Genomic DNA, 27,410 nt, shown 5'->3' on the forward strand with positions numbered 1-27,410 from the left:
AATTACTCTTAATTGGGTGATAGAAATGGGAGAAAAAAAGCTATCCAATATCCTGGGGACTGACTGTGTGCTTCAGAATTCCTTCACATTTGTTATGTATCACTTGTGTTTCTTAGCACTGCACAACTTTTCAGTCATGGTATCTCCAACTTATCTCACACTGTAGTGAGACATACTTTTTTGTTTTGTTTTCCTGGTTATGCTTGTTTTCTCATTGGATTTGGTATCAATAAAAAACTGAAATGATTGTACCAGGGCAACACTATTGGTACATTTCAGAAGATTGCTGCATCATAAGCCATGAAATTCTGTGAACTGCAGTTTCATTAATGCAGCAACTCTCATAACTTTCTTAGTAGCTGTACTGGCCTGTAAATTACACACCCATGAAGTGTTTACCAGTAAGACAGCTGTTCACCTCAATTAACTTTTTTGTCACACCAAGCTCTTAAACTAATCCTTTACACTTCCAGAAAAAAAAAATCACGTGGTTCAGGTGTATTTTCCAGGAAGTAAGTGTTCAGAAAAACATTTTGTTCTTGATTAGGTAATTTGTTCCTTTAACTTTTATCTCATGTACAAAGATATCAGACATAGTTAATCAATGTATTTCAGTAGCTGCAGTGATGCAGTACTGAGAAGTCACATTGTTGTGGATAACACTAACATGTCTTATTTGAGAATATTTTAGTACTTGAGTATTTAAGGTTTATAAAAAGGTTAGGCTAAACAGGTGCTAACTGGATGGCAGCATTTGTCATGCATGATGGCACTGTCATATTAGCAACTGCAGTTTCTCCACATACATTAATCCTTCTGATTACAGAGGCAGGATATTCTGACCGAGGCATGAAATACACATTACAGCTGTACTGTCAACCATAAGGCCATGTATAAAACAAAAGCTGTGATCACAAATCAAAACTAAATATTCTTTTCTTGTTTCTAGGGATTAAGGGCCTGTTTTTTCTCTCAGTTCATTTATTGGCAGGTATCATGTTGCGTCACCATCCTTACACTGTGTTACTGCTGTAAGACGATACACTACTACATTCCTTGTCTCACATGATCTCATTTTGCTTCCTTTGAAAAGTGTTTTGCTGTTGCATCTGTTCTAATCCAGTTTCTTTCTTTTAGCACATTTAACAGCTATGAGACACAATGATGATGTATGTAGTTACTTGTGTTTTATTGCCTTTGCTGTGTAGTTGCCACTGCTATGTGAGTGGATTAATAAATGTTTTCAGGTACCCTTTAGGAGTGGCCTTAGGTGAACTGGTGCCCTAGACAAAAGGGCTGCATGGCACCCCCCACCACACTACCCGATGCCCCCATCCTGGTCTTCCTGTAACAAATAAATACTGGAAAAGCACCCCTACTAGACCAGCACCCAGTTGGCCTATGCCTAAGGTCGGCTATGCCCTTTATTCCATAACTAGAGTCCTCACAGGTCTGATGCTTTTTCAATGTCACCTTTAACTTAGTCTCCACCGAGATATAAAATATGCTGTCCCTGTATCAACAGGTACAAGCTGAATGTATTTGGTCATTTGCTCATTTGGTGCAGATCCATATAACACTATTGCTTATCTGTCCATTTTCCAGAACATTAGTCTTGGTGAGGGTTGTGATGGTAGCAAGATGACTGCTAGGTCAGATAGTTCTGTATTCCAGAATTAAGTGTGTCTATACTACATTCAAGTGAAACAGACTTCCACTGAAATGATCATTCCACCAAATAGGCTTTCAATCATTTCAACACACTGAATGGGATTCAATGAAATAAATATTCAACAAAATTGTAGACATCCATATATAGATATAGACATTGCTATATCTGTAGATGTACATATGCATGTATGTATACATGCAAGTCCCTAACAGTTGATTGATGTCCATTTAGGCTAAGCTAAAGCTGTCAAACCCCTTTCCTTGATTCTTTTTGATGAAATGGTGATTGTTAAATAGCAGGGTTATATACTTGTTGAGATAATGGAGTGTCACCGTATGTCTCATCAACATGTCTCTTTTACATCACAAGCAACATTTAAATCCATGGATCTAGTGGTTCTGATGCTGCTCATTTTGTGGATGTACAAAAGGTCCATCACAGCTGGATCCTAGGATTCCTTGTTTGCTAGGCATAGATCAACTCTCAGTAAGCTGTAGGAAACAGAATATAGAGATAGAGCTTTAAGGTGATCTGTATAGGACAATGTGTTTATACTCTGGATTCTCCCAGTACGAAACCTTTATGGATGTTCCAACTGTTGCTTATGCCTGGTCAAGTACATGCTGTACGGGGTCATTGACTCATTACAGTCAATGATGGGTTTGGTAAGGGCCAAATAAAGTGGCACTATCACCTCCTTGGACCTGAATGCCATGCCCTTACTTATAAATTGGGAAACATGGAATCATTTTCTTACTACCTTGGCTACCTATTGGTCAAAGGCCAAATTACTGTCTACATATGTTCCTAGATCCCTGACTACCAGGTCAATTCTTAGGGGTGTATTAGGAGTAATTCACTTGGGTGGCAGTTTTCCCAAAAGGCACTATAATGCATTACTTGGCATTGAATTTCAGTCAATGACTTTAGCACCAGTCACTTGTCTGTGTTAGACCCTCTTGTAACATGTTTGTGTCATGGGGAACTCTATGATAGCTCCCAATTTGCAGTAATCTGCAAACGTTGTTAGCCAAAGGCCCTTGACATTAGTTTTTACCTAGTAGAAATAGATGGCCAATAGAAGTGGTCCCAGCATGGAGCCCTGAAGTAACCCACTAGTGACCAGTCACCATACATCTCAATCTCTTAGCACAAGAAATCTGGACAAAACCAAAAACAATGGGGGCACAAAGGGCCACAAATAACTACCGATTTTAATTATTGCTCTCATAAACTTAAAAAGTTGATCAAATAATATTTTTCTATTAACATGCATTTTCTGAAGGATATAAAGTCTGAAACTGAAATGTGTGTTATTATTATAGGTTCATAGGTTCATAAGTTGGTACTGGGCTAGCTACCCGAAGGCATATATTAGCCCAGCCATGTTGTGTGGTATTCACCGCCCCCTTAATAGTTCCCTAGACCCTTGTACTAGCAACTAGTACCCTTGTCCCCTATCTAGTAGTGCTGTTGGTGTGATCCCCGGTGTGAACTTTCTGTTACCCATCCACTCATCAAGGTTCCTCTTGAAGAGTGATAGTGAGGGGCTCTGTCTTATGTAGATCGGGACCCTGTTCCATAGTAAGGGAAGTCTCTGCGAAGGGAATCTATCCCTCCAGCATGTTCTATTCTTTGTTGTGTTGAGGTTTATATCCCTAGAGCGTGTAGCTCGAATAGATTTGGTTTTGCTAAGATGGAGCATGTTCAACAATTCTGGGTTGGACATGGCTCTGTACGTTAGACAGAGATCACCTCTGAGAAAGCGGTATGCAACAGAGAACAGTCTTAGCTTTTTCAATCGTGCTGCATAGGGCAACTGTTTGAGGCCAGTAATCCTCTTGGTTAGGTACCTTTGTGGTCTCTCCAGCTGCTGGAGATGTCTAACCAGGTACATTCCAATTGGTGCATTGTACTCAATAATGGGTCTGATGAGGGAAGAGTAGAGGGGCACCATTACATCCTTAGATCTTGATGTGAACCCTTTCGTGATTAGATGGGTCACATAGAAGGATTTTCTAACCACTTTGGCAACAATATTTAGTGACCTCAGTCCCCAGTGATTTGACAAAAAGCCCCACAAATTTTGTAAGGAAAAAATCAAAAATATGAGGCAAAAATCTGGAGATTCTGCAAAAACCTGGACAGTTGAGAGGTAGGCTGGTATCTTAGTGGAGGTGGTATCACAAATCCTGACTTCCTGGGTCCTGTCTGTGAGACAGCTAGCAATCCAGTGAATTATGTAGGGTTTATGCACAGCTCAGTGAGTTTCTCAACTATTCCAGAGTGGGTTATTATATCAAATACCTTAGCCAGGTCCAGGTAGGTTTTATGTACCATTTTCCCATCTTCCATTGCCTTAGTGACCTTCTTAAAGAGGTCCACTAGGTTTAGTAGGCCTTCCCTAGACAAAGCCAAACTGAACTGGGTCCAGTGTTTGAAGATGGCCTATGGCTTTGTTGATGATTTGTATGACATTTTTCATGGCTTTGCATATTAGAAAAATCAGACTAATAGGTCTGTAGTTTCTGGCGTCAGTTGATCCAAGACTATAGATGGTGATTTTATGCTCTGAACTCTGGTAACCTGGTCAATGATGATTTCCAAATTAACTTACAATAAATCACTTAAGGATACCCCAATTTTTTGACATCCCTATGCTGGACAAAAGTCTGTTTGACCCCTCTCCCATCATCCAGTGGTAGTGAGAGGGTCCTTTGCCACTGAGATCCTATTAATTTATTTGGAATTTAAAATAACAAAAATTGCCAGAAATGCTACATCCTGCATTTTGGACATCATTGACTTTCTGAGAAAGGCTGAGAAATCAGGATCAACACAGTCACTATACTAATCACCAGTGATGTGGAAACACTGTACACAGTGCTTGCACATGAGTACTGAAGTGAGGTAGTCAATGAATTCATGGGCACAAGAACTTCCACCAACTGCAAGAAAATACACAAAATAGTTAAGCTTTTGGACACATTACTTAAAACAACTATTTCATTTTAACCAGAGTTTGCATAAACAAACAATAGGAATAGCCATAGGACAGCAACAAGCATACGGCTGGCAAACATTAGTGTGACATCCCCACTCTGGGCCAGTAATCAAGGAGCCTGAATCCTGGAGAGGGACTTTCACTTGGAACAAAAATGGACACACCCAGTACTTCCAGATGCAGCTGTCTGCATCAAGCATAATTTCCCTTAAGAGCACACAGGGAACACACTCAGTCTGGGGTCTGGATTTCTCTAGCTGTCTCCCTTAATGTCTCCAATAAGACTCCCCACTGGCACAGCTATAGACTTGAGACCTCAGCTGAGTGTGCAAGCCAAGTTTTACAGCACCTTCTCTATGAAACCAGTGCTTCATGTCCCTGCTCCAAACAGCTGACGCACACACTCTTTGAGATTTGATTGTCACAGACACACACACACACACACACACACACACACACACACACACACACACACACACAAACTCACGCACACGTATATACACACACACACACACACACACACACACACACACACACACACACACACACACACACACACACACACACACACACACACACACACACACACAGGAAATGCTGGCACAGATTTACTAGCTATGCTCCCTTCTTCCCAGACTATAAGGTAGCTACACTGCCACCAGACACTCCAAAGCCAGCTGATCTAAGGATCTTGCAAGGGTACCCAATTATACTGAGTGAAATTAATATTAATACAAATGGTTGTCTTACCAACAACAAGGTTTTCGGAAGTGGCCAGAGCTGTCACCAAATATATATGAGTACTCTCACAGATTAAAATATTCTTTAAAAGACCAGCCACAATGAAAAGTTTAAATGTATTTAATAATAAATAAGAAAAGAACATGAACATACCAAATATCTACTTGCAGTAAACATCAGAGTTTAAATCACAGGAAATATTAAAATAACACAGATGAACAGTCACACAGATACAGAAAAACAGTGTTTAACTAATCTCACTATACTTTCCTGACTGATCTAAAGACTTACTATTCCCTGGTCACTTACTAGAGAAAGACAAGATGAAGTAAGTGAGGGGTCCTTCTTTATCAGGTTCCAAAACAGAGTGTCCTGAGACTTCACTCTCACCTAGTATTAGAAAACATCATTTCAGTGATGAATTACAGAATTACATCACGTACATCTGGTCATCTGACTTCTGGTTCTCATGCTACTCCCCGTGGCGAGAAGCTGCCAGGATGTAGCACATACGTGTCAATAATACACACACACAGAGCTTGTTAAGATCTGTTGCAGCTTCTGGAAGTCATAAAATCGTAAAACACTTCCACTCTTCCAGAGTAGCAATTAGTTGCCTGCTAGAGACAATACAGAAGTCTTTCCAGTACTTGTTTTCCCAGACATTTTGCCTCTGGCTGCAGTCAGAACTGTAAGATACAATCTTTATGGCCTAAATTAAGTAATTTAATTTCTTACTATTTTTCAAAGTTAGCTGGACTGAGATTAACCTCTTCTCTTCCAGTATCATCTGTTAAAACATATACATTTAATCAGTTACAATACTGTCAAGACCCACTGTTGGTACATTTTTAACACAAGCAGCTTTACAAATACATTTTCAACACAAACATTTGTGCAAATCAGCTTGATATACAAATGACATATAATTCTTTACAAACTTTCAGCTAGCTGTGCTGGTATATGTCACTGCCCTATTTTTCCTGTCATAGCTTGCAATACATCATATCATCACAATTAATTTAGCCAAGGGGGAAGAAAACACCATCTACAACTCTTAGCATTTCTCTTATATGAGCTGCTATTTTATCACTTTATTAATGATGTTTTCATTCTCATGGAACAGATCCATGGACAAGCTTAAAGAATTATTTGACAACATTCATACCTCTCAACTGTCCCTGATTTTGACTCAGATTTTAGCTTTGACCCTCTTAATCCCTCCTAAAACTGGTGACTTTTGGAGAAAATGTGGTGAGCTACTTTAATAAATAATAGCAGCAATAAAGGTAGAAACTTGGTGCTATCCTTGAAAAAAAAGAAATGAGTTGTAGATTTACCTAAAGGCTTACCAACTCCCAAGACTGAACACAACTTGCTCCATGAAATCAGTACCTGAACTTTAAAAAACTGTCCCATAAAAGATTTTATTAATATTTATATACATTATTCTACTCATTTTTTCATTGCATGCAGAATGCATTTTTAAACCAGTATTATATTCAGATTGGATAACTTTTAAATTATCATGAGGAAAATGACAGATAAGTTAACATTATGAGTTTAGAACCAATTTTATGTTTTTTTTGTAACTGTGATGACCCTCCACTCGACCTGTAATCAATAAGCCTCACTCCTCACCACTAGCACCAGTGGGGGATGTACATTGGGAGGATGACAGGTATACACACAGTATTTCCAGATGCAGCTCACTGCATCAAGTGCAATTTCCCTTAAGAGCACACAGAGACCACAGTCAGTCCAGGGCTGGTTTCTCCCTCTTTCTACAAATCCCCAGTAAGACTCCCCACTGGCATAGCTATAGAGTTGAGTCCTTAGCCAGGGTTCCAAGCCCAGTCCTGCAACACTCTCTCACTCTCCAACCAGTGCTTCGTGTCTCTGCCCAAGTAGTTGAGATGCACACACACACAAACACACACACTCTCTCACACACACACACGCACTCTTGGAGATTTGTTTTATACACACACACCTGGGAAAGGCTGGCACAGGTTTACTAGCTATGCCCCCTTCTGCCCAGATTATAAGGTAGTTATCACTGCCACCAGAACCCCTTATTAGCTACTTTAAGGCCCTTAACAAAGAATGTCCAATCTTACTGTGTAATGTTACTATCAATACAAATTGACCAAGAGCAAGGTGTTAGGAGTAGCCCACACAGTGTCACAAAATAAATATGCAAGTACTCTGAGAATGTAAATATCTCTAAACAGATCAGCCACAATGAAAAGTTTAAATATATTTAATAATAAACATCAAAAGAACAAGAAAATACTCAATATATATTTACAGTGACAGCAGAGTTCAAAATCCCAGGAAATATTTAAAACAACATTGCAGGACAGTTTCAAATAAATAAATAAAATATCTAAGCTAAGCTCTGCTATATTCCTAACTACATCTAAGAGAATTACTATACCCTAGTATACTGACTTAATTAAAGCAACAAGGCAGATGTGATGAGTGGATCTTAATGTTGTCAGGTCAGAGACAGAATACATAATACTCAGTCTCTGTCAGATAGTTCCTAAAATAATATCTCAAATATTACTGCTGGGATAACTTGCAGAATGACATAATTTTTTGTGATCTGACTCTATCCCAGGTAAAACCACCACTGCTAAAAGCTAGCAGTATTTCACATCTACCTGTGAAAATACATACACAAGGCTTTTCCTCAGATCTGTGCAGCTGTTAGAAGTCATAAAACATTAAAACACTTCCACATGTCAAGCCTAGTAATTATTTCTCCTTCAAGATAACACAGAGACCTCCAACGTATAGACATCCTGTATCTTGCTGTCATAAAGTAATTTCATGTCAGCTATTTTTCTGAAGTTAACCTTCTGTTTTCAAGTTTTACCACTGTTAAAATATATACATCTAAACAGTTACAATACTGCATGTACATTTCTGTTCTATTGCAGTAGGGTATGCTGTGGTTACATTTTAAGCATTTTCCAAAAAACATTTTCAACACACACTTCTATACCAGCAGTTTGATATACACCTGACTTGCAGTTCTAATACATTTGTAACACAAGCATCTTATATGAATCATGTTGATAGTCACAAATGACATATAATCATTTACAAAATTCCAGATAGTTGTGCTGGCAGTACCTCCTTTGTCACAATAACATTGCCTTCTGAAACAGCATTTTCTCAGTCTGATTTCCAGTGCATATGTCAGTAATACTATTATTATAAAGCATGTTTTTAAAGCTTTCCTTCAGTAAGTTATGCAATAATTTAATTTTGCTTTATATACACCCATTGTTTAATGTTGCTAAATGTATTGATTTGTTTTCTTCTGGTCTCAACAAGTTTATCATGTACATATATTTATTATTTAGTGGATTTAACATGTGAATGCTCTTAATGTCATTGTAGTGTTCCACACATACTTATTGGTAGATAGGAGAAAACCCTTTATTTATTTATTTATTTAACATTTGTTTACCAGAAAAGTCTGACTTGGAACAAAGCCAATTTTCAGAGGAGGCCCAGGGAGAAATGCTACAGACTAATGTCTTTGTATGGAATACTCGGAGGAAACCCACACGAATGCAGGGAGGACATGCAGACTCTGCATACAAGGCACCCCAGCCGAGAAATGACCTGAAGGACCTCTTGCTGTGAGGTGACAATGCTACCACTGCACCACCCAGATCCCTGATTTTAATTTACTTTCTTGTATCACCTGTAATAAAAGCTCTAAACTTGTGATTTCATTTTTTTCAAGGCCACAATATATTTTATCCTGTATGTCACCATAGACACACAACCAGACTCTTATTTTCATGTTCCTGTAATGAACCGCCTCAGGCTCAGGTTATGTGACCTGAGGTAATGGTGCATTGGTAATGTCCTGACTTGATTCACCACTTCCTATCATTTAGCCCCAACTTCACATATTTAGACCAAGTTTCTTTTCAACAAAGCATCACACTTACAAGATTACCATCCTGCCCCACCTGTACTGTTTTAGTATGTGTGCACGATTTTTGGCAGTGGACCTTTCTTTATATTGTACCTTTTTGTTTCCTAGTTCTTGTATTAACAATCTATGGCTTAATCGCACCTTTTCTCAAATATAGGCAGAGCAATATGTTGTTTATACTTAACAAGCAAATAATTTAATAAACTACCAAGAGTAAGACAGACTATATAGCCATATTTTCCACTTTCCTTCGACAGCTCTACAAAGGATTTATGCAACAAGCACTGGTGAAACAAACATTTACTCCAGGCACTGGTTCCCATGGTAGACGTTGACCTTAGCAACACAATAGGCATTACAACTGTGGCACTTACAACATAACTATACTGGAGATATTTGTCTTTAAAACATGAACTATATGCTAGAGTATATGACACACATTTTGCTGCCTGCCTCTTTTAATTTAACTGATTTGACTTATTTTGTTATTAGATAGAGCATGTTGAATTAGCAGTCAGTCATATATTTCCTTATTTAACTTTACTGAGTTAACTGTCATCAACAGTTGTACTTTATCTTAGACCTAATACATACGGAGCCCTTTCATGTCTCTTGGCACCATTTTGAATAGACATATAACTAAATAAATATTTTCATTTTTTCTTGAAAAGGGTGAAGTGTTACTTGACATAAGGGATACAAGCCAGGTGCTCCCAATCACTGGGTCAGCTAGATCGTTCCCAGCATGGTCCTAATAAACTGAGATTATGTTTACAATACTATAGTATTCAAGGATTATAGTCTGATTTGTCATGTATTTGCTAGTACTTGTTGTCCATTGTAATTGTGGCAAAAAACACTGACTTATTAAGTTGCAGATAAGATAAATTGTTATTGGTTATACAATAGTTAGTGGCAAGAGTAATATAAGGAGTTTGTATTTATTCAGTACTAGCCACATACTAAAGGACTACAACTACAAACTACAATATATCAGCTATGAATAGGAGTAAATATGCAGAATATAAGTAAACAGATATATAAGTAAACGGATGTAAACGATTTAACCCATCCTCATGATAGCTTGTCCAAACAGCCTATGGCTTAAAGTTATGACCCCAGCTTGAGTGAGATAACAATAAGCTTTGTGTTAAAAATGCAGATACAGCATGTTATGTAAACTGGAGTTTGAACTGATGAATATCAATTAAGATCAAAAGCTCTCATCTGTTTAATAGCTTTTATTTTCAGTACAAAAGTACTGATTTCTAAACATGTTGTAAGTACTTGATTATTTTGAAGTCACAGGTGAACTGGCATTCGCTTTGTGTTTCTTTTTTTTTTTTCCTGATTTCTCTACCTCTATTTACCTCTCTCTCTCTGTCTCTGTCTCTCTCTCTCTCTCTCTATATATATATATATATATATATATATAAAACCCATGTTAACTTATACGGCTTTACACAAACTATTAACTCCTCTATCAGAACTCACAAACCTAACAACAAAGAAAGTACCTTGGACTGGATACTTACTAATAATTCTCTACATGCCTACAAAGTAGGGTCCCTCCCAGATGATCTAAGTGACCACTCCCTAACCTATTTTATTAGATCTAAAACCAACCTCACTCATCCCAACATTGCCAGAACTGTAAGCTACAAAAAGCAATTTAACCCTGAACTATTCCAGACAGAACTTAAACAATGTAATTGGTCACCACTAAAATATCTTCCACTTGATGAAGCTGTAGCCTATTTTAATACCACATTCTTAACCATCCTGAACCACCATGCCCCATTACGCTCTATTAGATGCAAAGCTAAACCAGCACCCTGGCTCTCTAATACTACTAGGCAAAAAATCTGTCTGAGAAACAAATCCTGGATAAAATGGTGTTCTACTAAAAACCCATCGGATTACCTAACATTTAGACAACTAAGAAATCATACTAAAAAAGCCATTGTGCTAGATAAAAAGAACTTCTACCTCCAAATACAGCAAACCTATCAAAAGAAACCTCAAGAGTTTTGGAAGAGCATTAACAAACTTCTTCACCCAGGACAATCTATCACCCCTAACCCTCTAGGCTCCAACCCCGATAATCCTATTCACACTGCCAACTCCTTTAATTCTTTCTTTACCAATGCCATCCAATCTCTTGTTAGCCATCTATCGCCAGGCACCTCAAATCTGCCAAACTCATCTTTAAATCCTCCTCCATCTTTTCAATTACAACCAGTGTCTACTTCTAGTATATGCTCTCTTCTACTAAAACTAAAACCTACCACCCCTTCAGCTGACCAACTCCCAGCAGAATAACTTCAAATAGGAGCTAAATCCATTGCCTACCCTATATCCATTCTTATCAACAGAACCATAAGTGAAGGAAATATCCCATCCATCTGGAAAATTTCTTACATTATTCCACTACACAAAGGTGGGAACTCTAATGATTTCTCTAACTTTCGTCCTATAGCTTTGCTATCTCCTCTGGCAAAAATTATGGAAAAGTGTATCCAGAAGCAACTTCTTAACCACCTTCTCCAAAATAACATACTTGCCAACTGTCAACATGGTTTCAGACCTTACCATAGTACCACCACTGTCCTGCTATCATTTACAGATTGTATTAACAAGAATCGTAACAAAGGCATTCTATTCTCTGCAGTATTCCTTGATTTATCCAAAGCTTTCAACATGGTTAATCACCAACTGCTCTTACATATAATGATATCTCTATCACTTGACCCCTTAACCATTAACTGGTTCAAATCTTACCTTGAAAACAGAAAACAAGCGGTACTCTGGCACAATAATCTTTCTAATCTCCTACCTATCTCCCTTGGTGTCCCTCAAGACTCCATATTAGGTCCACTCCTATTTTCCATCTATATTAATGACCTTCAGTCAGCAATTCCATATACTACCTGCATTCAGTATGCAGATGACTCCACTATTATCTGCTCAGCCACTTCTCAAATTGAACTGCAGACCCTTACCCAGAATGTATTTAATACTGTTGAACAATGGTTTACAAACCGCTGCCTCCTCCTAAACCCAAAGAAAACTAAACTGCTACTCTTCTCACCAACCCAAGTCCACCCCCGCACATTTTACACTTACATCTAACAATGGTACTGTTATCTCTCCAGACCTAACTACCAAACTCCTAGGAATAACTATAGATAATAATCTCAGCTATGACACGCATATTAACAGTACAATAAAAACAGTCAACAAGAAACTTGGATCCCTCTATAGAATCAAACCCTTTCTTACACCAGCAGCCAGGCAGAACTCATCTCATCTCTACTCTACTCTATGCCTCCCCATTTATACAAATCTTTCTAAAACCAACATTAACAAACTGACAGTATCCTATAACAATATTGCCAGATTTGCTACTGCCTCTCCTTTCAGAACTCATCACTGTCTTAATCTTAAACAACTTGATTGGTTAGAGTTTCTACACCAGCTACACTTTTCACAGCTTACTATTGCCCACAAAACCCTGTATCAACCCACCAATACTCCTATACTCTCAAACCTACTTACCCCCTACCATAATCCTAAAAACTTACGCTCTTCTAACAAACTACTGTTTAACATTTGCAGCTCCAACAATTTAGCAGGTGACTCCCTTTTCTCTAATACCATTGGTAAGCTATGGAATCTACTACCCACTGAACTCACAACTCTCTGCTCTCATATACTTTTTTAAAAAGAAACTCAAGCTTCATCTCAAGTCACACTGGTTATGTTCCTGTACTATCCCTGACTAACTGTTATACTTCTCACTAATAACTACCTGCATCATCCTAAGCCTTCCCTATAAAATCTGCTTATCATGAAACTTTTGAGTGAATTCTTTATATATACTTGTATATTACATCCTCTCATGAATATTCCCTTATTGTTTACTGCTCCAGTCGTGCTCAATGGTAGTATGGTAGTTAATATTTCATATCTTTAAAAATATAAAAAAAAAAAAAAAAAAAACTTTTTTCTTATTTATACATCTGTTCTACTCAATACTATTTTCTATATTGTTTTTGGTATACAACTTTATTGGTACTTCTTCCTTGATTGAATTTTGCATGTGTTCTTCTGTAAACTTTTTCAAGATTGTACTTTATATATGTTTTTTATTGTTTATTGTTTTTTATTTGTTATTCTTGGAGCTTTTCTCCCCGGGCCTCTACTGAAAATGGACATGTATCCAGCTAGACTAGCCCGGTCAACAAATGTAAAATAAAAATAAAAATAAATTAAAATAAATTAATATATATATATATATATATATATATATATATATATATATATATATATAATTTACATTTTTACCTTCGTTGGTCGACTAACACAAATGTCGACATCCTGAAAGTAAACCACTCTACATCAGAAACATCACCTTTCTAGTATGCATGCACTGAGGTTGCTTCTCAGTGCATGCAATATTACTAAAAAATATATATAAACAGCATCCCCCTTGTGTGAGGCAGCACCCCTCCCCACATCCTCTGCTAATTATATATATTAACTTTGAAATCACACAGTCCCTGGGGAAAGGGAATGCTCCCCTATCTGGAAATTGTCAGCCTTGCACATTTGTTGACTACCTGTATAGCTGACCAAATGCAGTTGACTAAAAAGGTGCCGGCCCAACCACCAGAACCTTATATATATATATATATATATATATATATATATATATATATATATATATATATATATTTATATATATATATCTATATAAATATACAGGTGTGCATACACACACCTAAACACAGTACTACCTAGTTAATACTACCACTGGCAGAGGCAGAATTGCTAGGTATATCAAACAGTGTAGGATATATGGAGTATTTATGAGAAAGATCAGCTTTGGCATCAGATAGCACATACAAGGAAAGATTTGATGGTGATTTCCCCTAGGAAATAATGTGAAATGTCTTGTAATCAGAAGCGGTTTGAAGCAGGCACCTATATAAGGCAAGCTCACTGACAACAGTGTTCAGGGGTCCAAAGGAGTCTGGAGGGGTTTGCACAACAAGGTACTAATATTCAGACTCTTCACATTTGTACCTTATTGCAGATTATTTATATGAAAGGCACAAGCTAAATGAATTGTCACATTTTGCCAGAAGGATGTCAGGTGAAAGAGACAATCTCTTAGTTTCTTCACTTTGATTCTGTTACCATTGGCATTCACCAGACAAGACCTGGTGAAAGAAAGAGAGCGAAAAACTTTTTATATGTGTTTTGACTTCTATAAAAAACTGTTACTTAAGAACTGTTTGCAGGGCCCTCTCACTCATGTTAGTTCTGTTCATGTTTGCTGCTTTCTAAGACAGTGCAGCAGAAGCAGCTGTATAATGCTAAAACGTTATGTAGCAAATTTTTTTATATCTTACAAACCATTTGATTTTCTACCTGTTGTTATCATTTCCAGTTTTTGTAAAGTCTTGCCTGCCGTTTATGTTTATTACACAAATTATTTTTTCAAAAGAAAACTATGTTTGCTGCCTCTATGTTGTGCATGCAGTGAGTAGCTGAAACCTCAGTTAATGACTGAAATACCGAGTTCACCTGTCACTAACAAACCCAAAAGTGATTGCTAATTTCCTACAACAAACAGAGCAGTGGTTCAGTATCCTGTACACGGAATTTCAAAGCCATAGGTGACTACCACAATGTAGCTGCTTCAAACTGTTGGTTACCATTGCTGAAGGGATGGTAGTAGTAACTAAGTCCATGATACTGCCAAGGTCTGCACCTGCTTTGAATCATCTAATCCACAGCTGGATCATTTTCAAATGGGGCCCTAGGCAGGGGAATGGACCAGGGCCCAGCCCCCACTCTACCCCCACAGCATCAATTCCAGTGTTCTATTACTTGGCCTCAGTTACCATAAACACTTTTCCAAATTGCCAGTGGGCATACAGTTTTCTTTTTTACTTTTGCATTGGGTTATAAAGCTGTGGATTTAAACTTACAATTTTTATTTCAAATTGTATAGCTCAAACACTGATGGCTATTTGCTAAACAAAACAAAACAGCTGAAGATTGAAAACAGACAGTGTGAGGAACAATAAACTTCTCTTTCCTTGAAGCTTACATTCATTGAAAATGCATTGAAACTCACATTCACTGACAATGTATCTGTTCAGTGGCAGATTAAGTGCACCATGGTCCCCAGGCAGTTTTCAAGCCATAAGCCACCTACATACATTTTTAGGACTATGCATAAATGCATGCATTCTTTGATTCACCTTTCTGTTTGCTTTAAATTATATCTTTTGTTTAATACAGCAATATTTGTTTGAGTGCATTTTAAATTTGTAGTTTTGAACATTTCCCAGTAAGCAGTGAAACAAAATTAACCAATAATGGCAAAAGTACCCTTTTCAGAACAGTTCCACTATAAAAGGCACTCAAAGTGCTGTCATTATGATCTGCCAAGATCTGCACTCATCAATTACAGACACTAAATCAATTGAGTACACATCACTTGTCTGATTGCGATAAAAAATGGCCACAGTAAACAATTCCAACTTTCTTTACACAAATGCACACCTGTTATGCAAAGGCAGATTAATGACTTTTTAACTTTATTGGGTCAGTCATTTTTACCTACAGATACCCCTTCCCTGACCTTCCTGTGGGAATGAAGCTGATGGCTTCAAACTATGGTGGGGAGTATCTTAAATTCAACATTCCTGTTCACAAACAACATGGAAGAAGTTACTGTATGAGAGTCCAGAGGAATCAATAGGGGTTTGTCTTGTGAAATGAGATACAGAGGTAAGAGTATTTGGCACTGAAATGTGGAGTCTTTATACTGAATTTTAGAACTGGCAGTTGATGTCCTGGTAGTTGGAATCTTGAACTATATTTTCCACCAAGGAATAGGTAGCTAGAGACATTGGTTGGTACTGCTATTAAGGTGTAAAATTAGAAATTATTTGTCAGGGACCTTTTATTTGTCAGACATTCTAGCATTGTGGTAAACACTTTTTTTGTGCCAGAGATGTTTACTTTTTATGCACAGGAAGGCACTGTTACTGAAACTCTTCACCTGTGTGCCCCAACTGCATGAAGTATACAATCATCACTTGCCAGTGGGAGGTCTTGGAAAAATACCTTGTTTTATTTTCCTTACTTTGGTTCAGTTACCATTACTGCTTATCAGGGAAAGAGCTGGTGAAAAAAACTATGTGTTATTTGTTTTATATTGGGAGTACAGTATAACTATAATCATTCATCAATGTGAGACCTAGCAAGAGAAAGAGAGACAAGGAAAGACTTTTTTATTTATGCTTTGACTTCTTTCTGAACTATTACATGAGAACTGACTGGACAGACGTATCAAGGCTGTTAGTTTTGATGTCCTTACATTCACCACTGCAGTGTTCATTACAGATGGGAACTCCCTGCCATGATGCCCATCGTCCGGCCAGTTTACCATAGTCTACCATTGCTTTAAGGTATTCTGAATGTCACCTATACACTCCTTGCATGGCGTAGGGAATAAAGGTGATGTTCAGATGTAGCATCCTCAGAACTTCTTTGCTGCCAGTCTGAACACTGTTTTTAACCTTCGGTCTGTTATCTCCATCCGTTTTTTGCTGTTTTTCTGTTTGTTGGCATTCCAGTGATTAGACCGGTTTGCTGAAGTCCTCACTATTGCAGATAAGTAGCCAGCTGAGTTTTTTGTTTCTGTTTATGATTGTTTTGTGCTGTCTGGGAGGTTAATGTCATCCAGGAGGGGTAAATACCAGTGTGGGAGACTGATTCCCCATAAAGACCAACATGCTAAGTGTCTTTTTTGCCTGGGTGCTGCTCATGACCATATGTCTTGTTCAATTTGTCAGGCATTTGTCCATAAATTCTTTGTACCAGGCTTTCTTAAGAAACGTTCTTGAGAACCAGCATCTTAAGCTTCTTGCTGCAGATGCTATGGCTGGAACTTCCTGCCCCGAGGGTCAGCCATCAGGGAAGAAGAAGGTGCATAAGGTAAGGCTGGAATCTTCCGCTGTCCAGCCTCTGTCTGGAGTTTCTCCCGAGGTTATTACAAACCCAGAGACTTGCCTGGTTGTATGGTCAGATTCCTCTACCATGTTTGGGTTGGAGGTTGATGAGGATCTGGTGGGCAGCAGATCTGACAAGGCTTTGCAGGTGTCCATTTCGGGCATTCAGAGGTTATCACAGTGAATTGTTTCCAAGGGGTCTAGAGGGGTTCCGCAGTTTCTTTTTAAGGAAGAAGTTCCTATTACAGTTGTGGAATGCCAGCCTGGGTCAAGGCCTTCTCAGGTTACTAGGATGGACATCCCCTTAAAACAGAAGCAGAAAAACTAATCATGTTTCTTCTGCTTTTAGGGATCCACAAAGTGAGTGACAGGCCTTTACTCAGGGGTTATTTAATGCTTTACTGTTGTTGAGGCCTCCTCAAGGGGTTTCAGTTCCTGTTCCTCCTTGGTCCTCATCTTCCCCTAAAAGGCCCAGAGAACTGAATTCTTCTGAGGTGGATTCTGATGACGAATCCCTTGCTTATTCTACCCAGATTCCTTCTCCTTTAGACTACAGGTCTGAGGAGGAGGACTCTCATACACTAGATAATCCTTCTGAGGAATGTTCCTACGTCCAAGTTACTGCCTTCTGACAAGGACAGTAGAACCATGGATAGGCTGGGTAAGAAGGTTTATACTTCGGCTACCCTAGCTTTTAGGGTTATTAATTATCAGGCCCATATCTCTAGGTATGTCTTGGTTCTTCTTTCTCAGACTTGTCAGCTTCTTTCTGATCTTCCAGACTCTGAGAGTAAATCTTCTGCTCTTTCCATGCTAGGGACTTTCTCTCTTCTATCAAATGTAGTTATGATGCAGCAGATGCCTCTTCTAGGGCTGCTGCTTTTGGTTCAGTTCTAAGACAATATTCTTGGCTTTGGCTTCAAGTTTTATCCAATGATATTAAGGTTAAGTTGATAGATGCTCTTCTAGATAATAAACTTTTGTTTGGGGAAGCAGCTGCTGGCTTGTTTAAGTCTTTTCAGAACAAGGGGAAGCCTTTACAGGAGCTTAAACATAACTTTGTTTCTCCTGTGCCTAAATTTCAGCAAAACTACACTTCTAAGCCAGCCTTTGTTCATAGGTAATGTCACCCTCCTTCTAAAGGTAAAAAGGGTGGTAAACGGACTCCTCCTTCTAAGGTCACTCAGACTGCAGGGATTCTAAAGCCTTCCTTTCCTGACAAACCAGGTGCCACCTGACTAACCACCTGTTCCCAGCCACATTTCTCTTTCTCTTCCTGTTTGACTCTGAATCACCCAAGATTCTTGGGTTCTGTCAATCATTCGGCAGGGGTACTTCATGCTCTGGATTTCTCGCCTTTCTTTTATGGGCAATCCTCAGCCTCCTTGGGAACAACTTCCTTTTTTCCCAGAGGTTCTTTGAGATCTCCTGTCTTAGTGTACTATTCAAGAGGTGCCTGTGTGTCTAAGGGGGAAGGAATTTATTCAAGACTGTTTCTAGTTACTAGAAAAGAAGGTACTTGAAGACATATTCTAGACCTCTCTCATCTAAACACCTTTCTGAAGGTGCCTTCCTTTTGGATGTTGTCCCATCAGTCCCCTTTTCCTCTCTTGCTCCCTCAGGCCTTTCTGGTATCTTTGGATGTCAAGGATGCTTATCTCCATATTCCGATCTATCATCTTTTCAGGAGATTGTTGCATTTCTCTGTTGCTTTCTGGCATTTTCAGTTCTGTGCTTTGCCCTTTGGCCTTTCTACTGCCCCAAGGGTATTCACCATATGCCTTACTCCTGTGATTGCTTTTTGCAAGCTTCAAGGGATCCAACACTTTCCTTATTTGGATGACCTGCTGATTCAAGCATCCTCTCCAGAGGTCCTTTTGCAAAATCTTTGTTTTACCATTTCTCTTTTTCAGAGCCTGGGGTTTATGATACATTTCAAAAAGTCTTCCCTGACTCCATCTCAAGATCATGTCTTTCTGGGTTGTAGGATTCAAACGGTGCCAGTACTGGCATCCCTGCCTCCTATAAAGGCCTTAACTCTCATTTCTTTCTTTCAAACTCTTCTTCCTCTGGCCTCCATTACAGCCATGGAATTTCTGAGAGCTCTGGGGTTCATGGCTTCCACCATTCTGATGCTCCCTCTGGCCAAACTCCACATGAGGAAGTTACAGTGGATTCTGAAGTCAGTGTGACTTCAGCTTGCACATCCTCTAGACTTTCCTATTCCTCTTCTCCCATGTCTCAAGAAGGAACTTCTGTGGTGGATTCAGCAGTTGTCTCTGAATACAGGGTTCCCTTTTCAACCTCCTCTTCCCTTTCAGGATCTGTTCACAGAAATGTCAGATGTGGGATGAGGAGCAATGTTTGGCTCCCTGAGGGTTCAGGGAATGTGATCGTCTCATCAACAGATGGAACACATCAACATCAAAGAGATGAAAGCTCTTATGCTGGTTCTTCAGGCCATTCATCCTCTCTTCTCTCTGAGGCCTCTCAAGGTGTTCACAGAGGAACATTATAAAAGCCCGAAACCGCACAATACCAATGCCTGCAATACCGACGCCCAGAAGAACGAAACTTCAGAATCCCTACGGCGAATAATGAAGATTGCCGTATAGTGCTTTAAGGTAAGTTTGCTGTTCTCCCAACTGAAGTGCGATCTCAGAGTAGGTATATTTAAGTTACGGGGGGGGTATGGGGGGTGCAGGGGGGGCTTGCCCCCCTGCATACATGTTGTTATTGCTGGTTTTGGGGTTTCATTTTGTTTTGTTATTTTCCGTATTCTGTAGTTTCGTTCTTCTGGGCGTCGGTATTTTCAGTGTCGGTATTGTGCGGTTTCGGGACATAGTAGTGAATCCGTTCACAGACAATATCACAGTTATGTAGTATATCAACAAACAGGGGGGGGTACAAGATCTTACTGTCTTTGTTGGCTGGCACTTCTGGTATGGGATATGGCTATCAAGTATCAAGTGACTCTTCAGGCAGTTTATATTCATTCAAATCAAAACATGGTGGTAGACAATCTGAGCAGCTCCTTCATGCTATCCCACAAACGGATGCATCACAGGGATGTATTTCTGGACATTGTTCACCGGTGTGTTACTCCTCAAGTAGATCTCTTTGTCTCCTCTCTGAACAGATAACTTCCTCTGTTTTCTGACAGAGTCCCAGGTCATCAGGTATGGAAGGTGGCCGCCATCTCATTTTCTTGGAAGGGGATGTTCCTTTATGCATTCTCTCCCCTTCCTCTCATTCTGAGAATCCTACTCAAGATTAAACAGGATGCTCCCAAAATCAGGTTTATATCGCATTATCGAAAGATGAAAATAGCGAATGCTATTTCATCATCCCCAAAACATCTAAACATGAAAATATTGAACATTCAGAACAGCGATTTTTTTCCCTTGAAAAAAATTTGCTGCTCCGAAACACATACACACAACACAAGCACATCAAACAAACAGCAACCACACACATACACTTAAATTCCTACATCTAACGCTACACTAAACTAAACATACACTACTATCTACCCACTTACCTTAAACCAAACCCTAACCCTAAGGTCCGTCACTATTGCACACTCACCTAACCCACGCCCTAACCCTAACTCACTTAAACCGCCCCTAACCCTAAAGTTTGTCACCATCGCACACACGCCTAACCCGTGCCCTAACCCTAACTCACTTAACCCGCCCCTAACTCTAACATACAAACAATCGCACACTTACCTGAACCCAACCTGTAACTTTCCACCACAGTGCTAAGAATAGCAAAGCCACAAAAACAGCCAACCAAATTCTTTCCCAAGGAAAGAATTCGCTGTTCTGAGCTTCGCTATTCTTAACGTTCACTGAATAGTGTTCGATATCAGAACATTTCAAAGTTTTAATACTTCGATGTTCTGATATAGACCCCCAAAATCTTGTTGGTGACTTCCTTTTAGCCACGACAGCATTGGTTCCCTCTACTTCTGCATCTAGCCAAGGGCAATCATCACAAGTTATCTCACAGGATCTCCTCACAGAAGAGAAATAAATTCACCACCGTAACAGGAACAGGCAAGCAAAAACTGAGGGTAATGGTACTCAATGCTAGAAGTCTAAATCTCAAAATGCACTCACTCGAGGCACCCCTTAAAATGAAGAATATCAATATCTGTGCAGTGACTGAGACCTGGTTCAAGGCTCCAGAGAGCACCCCTGCACTACCAGGCTATAACTCATACCGCACTTTTCGGCCATATAACCTAGACCAAAACACCAAAGGCGGAGGTGTGTCCATATTCATTAAGGATATCCACACCTCCAGGCTAGTTGCTCAGCATAATGCATCCAAGGTTATCCATGTGCAACTAACTCTGGGCAAAACTGCAATCCAAATTGTAGCTTGCTACAAATCCCCCACCATGCCCCAGGATTCCCACTCCTCTTTTCTTGATGTACTGGAAAATATTAGGGTTCAACCAAACACCCTAATAATGGGTGACTTCAACTACCCCACCATTAACTGGGAAAACTGCTCGTGTACCAACTCCTTAGCTCAATGCTTTCTGGAATTCATAAACTCCAATGCCCTGGATCAATTTATCCACACCCCCACCAGGGGCAACAATATCCTAGACCTAGTCATTACCAACATGAGTGACCGGTGTACCATAGCTGAAGTCGACTCCTCGTTGGTCCGATCCGACCATAAGCTAATCACCCTTGATATCCACATCACGCCCCCACCCCCCATTAAGGAAACCACGGTAAAATATTTCTCCAAAGCCAACTTCATGCTTCTTAAGACAGAAGTGGTGAACTTCATGACACCTATGCAGATGGACAACACAGTTACAACTGCTGAATCCTACACAAATGCACTATATAAGCACTTACACGAGTACATGGATCGTGCTATCCCAAACAGAACCAAGACGCTATCCTCCAAAAAAAGGAAGCCAATCTGGTGGGCCCCTGCCATAAACAAACTGTACAATAGAAGAAAGAAACTGTTGCAAAAGAGGATAAAATCCCATGAGTGGAGGATCTCCCTGGTCAGCCTCAGTAAGAAGCTGAGATCCCTTATAAGATCATCCAAAGCTAGCTACAAAAACAAAATTGCCCCTAATTCTAAGGACAACCACAAAGCATTCTATAGCTATGTCAAGAATGTTGATGGCAGCACCCAGATCTGCTCTGAGTTACAGCACAACAGCATGAAAATTACAGAATCAACTGATATTGCCAACATCTTGGCAGATAGGTTCAGTACTAACTTTACCCCCCACCCACCCCCTAAAGGGCCCATATCTATACAGGAAGAATGCAGAGTCCCTGTAATCACAACTACACAGGTAAATGCTGCACTCTCTAAAGCCAAAAACACAGCATCCATGGGACCGGACAACATCCCAGGCTGCATTTTACAAGAACTTCAGAACGAACTGGCTCCCCACTTAAGCACCATGTTCAATAATAGCCTTGCATCAGGCTTTGTGCCCACTGAATGGCACACAGCAACAGTTATCCCACTCCACAAAGGGGGAGCCACCACTGATCCCAGGAACTATCGACCTATTAGCCTGACGTGCCTAGTCTGCAAGGCCATGAAACGTATCATCATGGAACTCATAAACAAAGACATTGGTAACCTCCAAACTCTGGATCTCACCCAGTTCGTTTTTGTGAAAGGCAGATCATGCCTCCTGAACCTGAATGACATCTTTGAGGCAGTCACCAAAGCCGTAGATGAGGGTAAGGTGGTTCACACAGCCTATCTTGACCTTGCCAAGGCTTTCGACACCATCCCCTATTCAGAAATTATAGCTATACTCACTAAACTAGGTATAAATCCCTACATCACAAGATGGGTTGCCAACTGGCTCACTGACAGAACCCACACTGTAAAAGTTGCAGACTCCAAATCTGACCTCAAAGCAGTGACAAGTGGAGTACCACAGGGTTCCGTCCTGGGACCTCTTCTGTTTGGTATCTACTTCTCTGAAGTACAGGCTAACACAGAAGGCCTCTGGCTAACCAAGTTCACAGATGACTGCAAACTAGGAGCCATAGTCAAGTCCCCAAATGATGTGGAAATCCTACAGAAGCGCCTCTCTGAGACAGATGCATGGTGTCAGAGCCATGGCCTCAAGCTCAATGCCAAAAAGTGCAGTGTCATCCCCTTTGGTAAAAACTCTGTATCCATGAACTACCATATAGGCAGCAATCTACTTAACACCGAATGTGTGATAAGAGACCTTGGGACCCAGCTAGACAGTAGTCTCTCCTTTGATAGTCACATCGCCACAGTAGTCAGGAAGTCCTTCTACGTGGCGCACCTCATCATAAAAGGGCTCTCATCCAGGAAAAAAAGAGGTCATTGTTCCCCTCTACTCAACACTCATTAGACCCATTATAGAGTATAATGCCCCTTTTGGAATGTACCTCATAAGACATCTGCAGCAGCTGGAAAGGCCACAGAAGTACCTCACAAAGAGGATTACTGGCCTCAAACAAATGCCCTACATTGATCACCTCAAAAAGCTCCAGCTTTACTCCGTAGCATATAGCCTACTCCGAGGTGATCACTGCCTGACATATAAAGCTATGTCAAACCCAGAGCTGTTAGACATGCTACACCTAAAGAAATCCCAATCCCTCCGAGCTACATGCTCTAGGGACCTAAACGTTGTCACCACAATAAACAGGACATGCTGGAGGGATAGATTCCTGTCCCAGAGACTTCCCATACTCTGGAACAGGCTACCCATCTATGTCAAGCAAAGTTCTTCTTTAGCACCCTTCAAGAAAAATCTTGATGAGTGGATGGGAAATAGGAAATACACCCTGGGGATCACTTCTGTGTCTCTGCTTGACAGTGGCACAGGAAAATAACTTTCTTGGGTGGCGTAAGCCAGGGAACCTTGTTGGCTAGGCTTACATAGGCCCTTGGGCTGATAGCCTAGTACCTACCTATGAACCTATGAAGAAGGGGTCTCTCATCCATCCCCACTAGTCCACGCTTCAACTGAGACTGTGGGTGATAGGGTTTTGATCCATCATAGTCACCTTTTTCTGAGAATGTGCTGCAGGTCTTACAGGAGGCCAGGAAACCTACTACTAGAAAATCCTACTTGTCTAAATGGAAGAGGTTTTCTATTTGGTGTTTTTCTTGTGACCTGGACCCATTTTCTGTGGATGTTCCTATGGTTCTCTCTTATTTGTGTGAGTTGCTCAATGCTGGTTTGGCCTATTCTTCTATTAAGGCCCACTTATCAGCTCTTTCTACTTGTCTGCCTTTACCTCCCTTGTTAGCTTCTAGATTTGAGGATAAGCAATTTCTTAAAGGCGTCCTTATATTAGACCTCCCATGAAGCCTGTTCCTCCTCCCTGAGATCTTAATTTTGTTATGGAAAAATTGACTCAGGCTCCTTTTGAGCCTGATGTTTCAGCTTCCTTGCAACACTGTTCTTGGAAGACAGTTCTTTTGTTAGCTCTTACTTCTGCCAGATGGGTGTCTGAGATGCAAGCCCTTATCGCTTGTCCTCCTTTTTTGATATATCATGAGGACAGGGTGTCCTTGCGTACTAATCCTTCTTTCATGCACAAGGTGGTTAATGAATTATCACTTAATCAGTCTATTAATTTGCCTACTTTTCTCCCCTCTCTGCAATCTGACAGTGAGAGGGTGCTGCATACCTTATATGTGCATAGACAGCTCAGATTTTATTTGGATAAAACTAAAGCTATCAGAAAATCTGACCAGTTGTTTGTTTCATTTCATCCTAGGTCTTTAGGTTTGGCTGTTTCCAAGCACGCTGCTTTCACTTGGATTTCAAAAGCTATTGCCTTTTGTTACACTTTTCATGATGAGAGCCTTCCTTCCTCTATAAAGGCTCATTCCACTAGAGCTGTGGCTTCCTCTGGTGCTTTTTTCAAAGGCTTAGACACATTCTATTCTTGAAGATACTACCTGGACTTCTGTGCACACCTTTACCAAACATGACCAGTTGCATGGTATTTCCAGCGTTAGAGCTGGTTTTGCTGATGCTATTCTTCATGGCTTCTTCTAGGGCTCTGCTGCTGCTTCCTCCTCCCAAGTTTCTTCTTGAGCTTTGGCACTCTCCCATTTGTAATAAATACTGCAGCGGTGAATGTAAGGACATAGTACAGTTGTGTAAAACCTTACCATAATGGTAGATGTCCTTGCCTTCACAGCTGCAGTATTCACTCCCTCCATCCATCCACCTATTTTTTTTCCTTCCTGGATGTGCAAGTTCTCCTTGGTTTTCCTTGGACTGCTGTTGCTACTGGGGCAATAATTTCTGAGGATGGTACACCTGAACATCACCTTTATGCCCTATGCTATGCAAGGAGAGTGTAGGTGACATGCAGTGTAACTTAAAGCAATGGTAGACTTTGGTTAACTGGCCGAACGATAGGCTTCACGGCAGGGAATTCACATTTGTAATGAATACTGCAGCAGTGAAGGCAAGGACATCTACCATTATTATAAGATTTTGCATAAAAGTACTTTCCTGTCTTCACTTTTCTAACACAGTGCCATAGACATAGCACTTTCAGTTCTAGAGTGTTGACGTCTAACAAAAGCTGAGATATTTTGCAAAGCATTTTGAGTTTCCACCTGTCATTATGTTTTCTGTTCCAATTTTGTCAATAAAACACTTTTTCTGAAGAAAACTGTGGTGTTTGCTGTCTGTAGATACTTCAATATATGCACATGCATACACAGACAAATATGTCTGTGGATGAAAATAAATGACCCTCTTAACCCTCTCATACTTAGCACAGTTTAAATTGTCACTAATTTGGTTTGGCTTTACAAGCTTGGTGTGCATTTGTGTGAAATGAGATGGCTTTACTGTGATTACTTGGTGTTTATCTGTAACAAATTTAAATTATTGTGACTCTTATTGTTGTTAGTAGTACTAATAGTGTGTTTTTTTTTTTTACAACACCCAGAGGTCTGAGCTGTATGTGGACTGTAAAGTGGCTGCAACTGGTGGGAGTGGAAGCTATCTGTGGAATCAAGTGGTATTTATTCACTATTAAACAGCCATCAATGTTGCATGGCAGTAGTATTGCCACATCATGTACTGTATTTGATACAAATCAATGTAAAACTAGAACTGCTATAACTTTAGCTTATGTGTGGGGAGTTGAGAAGTTGAGGTACATTAAATATTAACAAGTTGGCAATAATTTGTTTCAATTTATATAAAAAAAGCAGCATTTTTCACAATAAGTGGCTGTCTTTGATGGTTTGGCATGACTGTTTCTTAAAGCAACTGTTCACTGACACAGTAGTGTTATTTTATAGTGCTTGGCTCTTACTGCTTCTTTGGCTTTGACTTCTATCTGTATATAAACCCACTCTCTGTGAGATTTTAACAATATGTTGTGGTTTCCAGGACACTGCACAAAAATGCCACTCCTCCAATTTGCCTAAATGTAACGTATTTGTGTGTGTGTGTGCGTGTGTGCGTGTGTGCGTGTGTGCGTGTGTGCGTGTGTGTGTGTGTGTGTGTGTGTGTGTGTGTGTGTGTTTGTGTGTCCGTGTATTTGTTTGTGCATCTTGTGATATACCTGAATTGTCGGTGTTAGTGGCTCCAAAGGTAGCATAATTACTTTTGCTGAAGGAAAATCAAAAGGCTGTGCATTGTAGTCCCACCCCATGTGATTAGACTCTTTTTCCATTACTGCCACTGCCACGTAGCATTGGGGGTGGGACTGCACTTTGTAGTGTGCCATTCTATGGATGAGTTATTAAAGTAAATGTCTGCCTGAGTTGCTGGTAGCTCAAGTGTATGAAAAAAGAACCTAAAGCAGTCACTAAAAAGAGTAGGAAAATTTCTACTGCACCCTGACCAAATTTCTCCTAGTCAGTACAAATACCACCTTGGATTTCCTCTGAAAAAAAGGCTACTAGTTTAGAGCGACTAAGCTGGTCCTTAAAGGATGGATGGATGGATGGATGGATGGATGGAAG

Source organism: Protopterus annectens, chromosome 4.part1 (genome assembly GCF_019279795.1).
Source record: "Protopterus annectens isolate FY-2018-M chromosome 4.part1, PAN1.0, whole genome shotgun sequence".
Lineage (NCBI taxonomy): Eukaryota > Metazoa > Chordata > Ceratodontiformes > Protopteridae > Protopterus > Protopterus annectens.